The sequence below is a fragment of the Podarcis bocagei genome (genome assembly GCF_964188305.1).
Source record: "Podarcis bocagei genome assembly, chromosome: 10".
In the NCBI taxonomy this organism is placed as follows: domain Eukaryota; kingdom Metazoa; phylum Chordata; class Lepidosauria; order Squamata; family Lacertidae; genus Podarcis; species Podarcis bocagei.
This window is the reverse complement of record NC_138135.1, coordinates 6,380,305-6,384,254: the sequence shown is the minus strand read 5'-3', so window position 1 is coordinate 6,384,254 and position 3,950 is coordinate 6,380,305.

Sequence of the window (3,950 nt, the reverse complement as noted above, 5' to 3'; positions counted from 1 at the left end):
TGTCTTGAGACTATTGATTCCCCCCCCCACACACACACATTATTTTTTATCATTTTTCCACATATTTACAAATCGGTCCAAAGTATTTAAATTTAATACAATTTCTTTTTTTAAAAAATCAGGTTTTCCGCTCCTGTTGCAAACCTACGTCCATTACTTCCTGATGTAGCGACTTCATTCTTCAATAATAATAATAATAATAATAATAATAATAATAATAATAATAATTTTTTATTTATACCCCACCCTTCCTGGTTCAGAAAACCGGGCTCAGGGCAGCTAACAACAAATTTAAAACACTTAATTGATGCAACAAGAAACAGCATAAAATGTGAAAAACAATAAATTCAGAATTCAAAAATCAATTTAGGGGGGAAAGCCATCCAATAAACATTGGATGATCCCAGGGCTAGCTGACTAAATTAGTCCCATTTGGGCCAGTGAGGAGACCAGGGGAGAATTAGCTGTGGGATCCCAGAGCGGGTAATCTTCATAAAAAAGGGAAGGGGGAGGGAAGGAAGGGGAATAAAATATCAGTTTAAGTTCAAATTGAAAGCCAGGTGGAATAGCTTTGTCTTAGAGGCCCCATGGAAGGATGTGAAATCCTGAAGGGCCCTGGTCTCATGGGACAGAGCATTCCACCAGGTCGGAGCCATCACTGAGAAGGCCCTGGCCCTGGTGGAGGGGGTCCATAGATCAACCAGGGAAACCCCGCAATCGACCAGTACATTGCGATTGACCTGTTGGACGTGCCTGCCATAGCACAACGATTCCACTTAAAATAGCCACAGATGAAAATTCATTGGGAAAAGTGTGGTGAACGAATGAATAACAGCAGTACATGTGGACATCCTGCAAGCAAATCAGGATGGAGGCAGAATGAATATAACTGCCCTGATTAAGCTGAAAAAATGCTCAGTGAAGTCTGGACATTTTCTAACCTCCACTTAATCTTTGGGGGAGGGAAGGGGGAAATCAATAATTAAATGAAAACATTAAAAAATCGGGTGATCTGGAGGAGCTAGAATGGGGGCAAATGGATTTAGTTTACATTTAGAGGGGAACTCAACTCATTTGAACTTTCCGGAACAACATGAGAACCAAAACAGCCATCCTTCAAAATCCAAATTTCTTTGAATTCTTGCAATATTAGACGCAGTGGTCCTGGAACGGTGATTGGTACACAAAGCAAAGGCAAAGGTCTTTGCTGCTTAACAGCAAAGGACCTGGCTAATATGTTTGTTAATTGCATTTCTACCCCACCTTTTCCTTCAAGGAGCCTCATTTAACCAACAGTGAACCAGCAGTAAATCACACCAAATGAGTTGCAGTTAACTCTTTATTGCAGGCACACGTGCTAAACCCTGTCTGTGGTGCCTACCCCATTATCCCAAATGATGAGACAAGAGACCAGAGTATGGGTTCAAATTGGCCACAACTTTATTGAACTTCAGAAGTGGGAAACTTGGCACAGGCCTTGGCAGGTAACCCTCTCAGCCCGCCTGGCTGAGGGTATGCAGGCAGTTGAGGCCCAGTGAGAGGGGACTGCAAAGCGCAAACTTACACAGATTGCCCTTCCACCGACCTCTTCCCAGGAGTTTGACCTACATGCCGCCGCTCTAGGGCCAGGGACTCCCGGTTTTTGCCCTTTAACAGGCCCTGCAAGCGCCGCCGCATGGGCAGGGAGCATAAATGCATCGCCCCAACTTGATGTTAGACTAAAGGCTACCTTGCCAAGGCCTAAAAACCGCCAAAGTTGTGACGAAAATGCTATGGGGAAGGCGAAACCTGCCAATGCAGGGAAAATTCCTTCCCGGTTCTGAATATAGCAACCATCTTACGACCGCAGCAGCGCCCGCTGACCTGGAATGCAAAATATTAGCCTGTAAAAAAGAATCATTAACTTGGAGATCGCAGGCCTAGGCTGAAATTAATAAGGCAAGAAATTATTAATTTGAGGGTGGGTGGGTGATCCTGGAAGGAGGAACAGCAAAAGAGGCTTGGGCCAAGGAGTCAGCCTCTTTTCTTTTGGCCTTAGGCCCACCCCCGGCCAGCCGTCCATTGTCCTCCCTGTCCAAGGGCGGGTCAAAGGCCAGCTCAAGCAGGTGGGTGGCACCCGCCCAGGTGAGCCCCGCTCGGTGCCGCAAACCCCGCCACTTGTGGGGAAGGGAGGGCAGATATTAGCAAAACAGGATCTGCAGAGCAGGGTCAGGCCGAATGAGCACAGCAGCTCAAGTCTTGCCCCCCACGCAGCAGTTGCTGAGACTACAGCTTCCTGCCTCCCCAAAGCTGTCCCCTCCTCTCTGGGGTTCCCCCCAAGCAATCAGAGACTGTGCAAGTCTGTCTTTGCTCATGCCACTCCTGGTTCTGGGAGACCAGGGAGAGGAGAGCTTGTCTCAGCAGCAGGAGGGGATACCCATGACTGATTCCTGCCTGCCTCTTGGACCCCTTCCTCTCCTGCTTCAGCTTCCGCCTCTGATTCTGGACTTCTGTCTGCCACCAACTCTCCCAGCTCACTAAGTCCTGTTGCCTCTTCTGCTTCCTCCTCCTCCTCCTCCTCCTCCTCCCAGTCTTCTCCCTCTGACCCCTCATCGTCATCCCACCACCCCTTCCTGGGATCTGAGACTCCTTCCCATGGGGGCTCCACATCTGGTTCCCCTCTCTGTTCCTCTGCATCCAACCAGTCTGTGACCTTGAGATAGGTTAGGCCAGGGGTCTGCAAAATTTTTCAGCAGGGGGAATGGTCCACTGTCCCTCAGACCTTGTGGGGGGGTGGACTATATTTTTTTGGGGGGGGATGAATGAGGGACGATGAGCGGCGTGCGAAAGGGCTTGGACTCGGCTTGGACTCGGAACCAGAGGAGTCTCAGTCTGCATCGGATCCTTTGCCTCAGGCGGCATCTGAACCCAGTCTGGGGCCTGATCCTGAAGAGTCCCAGTCTGCACAGGTTCCCCTGCAACAAGCACCAGCTGAGCCGAGTCAGGGGCCTGATCCTGCCCTGGCTCCAGATGCGGGGATTACCTCGTTGCCTCCAGCTGGGCCGTCACTTACAGCAGCTCCACTACCAGTTGGGTCAGGGGAGGCTGAGGTGGCCCCTGGGTCTAGTTACCCGCCAACGTCTCCCGAGCTGCAGAGACTGAGGTCTGAGAGAAGGAGAGACCTGAGTACTTGCAGGAGGAGTGCTCGCCTTCAGGTGAGAAAGGGAGGTGAGTCGCCGGAGGACCAGGACCAGCCGTTACCCCGACAGAGATAAAAGGCTACTGGACCCTGCCCCAGGTTGCGGGAGCAATGTTGCTGTTTGCCAGAACCTGCCTGAGACCCTACGCCTGACCTTGCTGGTTCCCTGCCTCGTGTCCTGCCTTGGCCCCATTGGACTGACTCCTAGCGGAACCCTTGGATTCGGGACCGGACCTGGACCGCGTTACTCGGGTTACCCCCCCCCCCCGGGCTCAGCACATCCAGATAGGGGCTGCTTTAAATGGCGGCCGCTCGAGGGGGCGCTCAGCCAACCATGGCTCCTGTCTTACGAGTAGCAGGGGCTGGTGGCGGCGGTGGTGGAGTGCACGAAAGGGCCCAGCCCCCTTCCTCCTCTAGGCAGGGCGGGGAGAAGCCAGGAGGAGGGAGGGAGGAGGCGCTGCCGCTGTGTGTGTGTGTGGAGAATGATGCATCTTGAACAATCAGAATCAGATCCACGCGGCGATTCCCGGACTGTCCGCGAGCCAGATCCAGAAGTCAATTGGGCCAGATCCGGCCCCCGTGCCTTAGTTTGCTGACCCATGGGTTAGGCTGAGAGCCAGGGACTGGCCCCTCAAGGTCACCCTGTGAGCTTCAAGGCCCAGTGGGGCTCCGAACGCTGGTCTCTCCCAGGTCCTAGCCCAATCCTCTCACCACTACACCACGCTGTCTCTCTCGCCTTTCGATGGATCTTAAAAGGGTGTCTTGTCCAGAT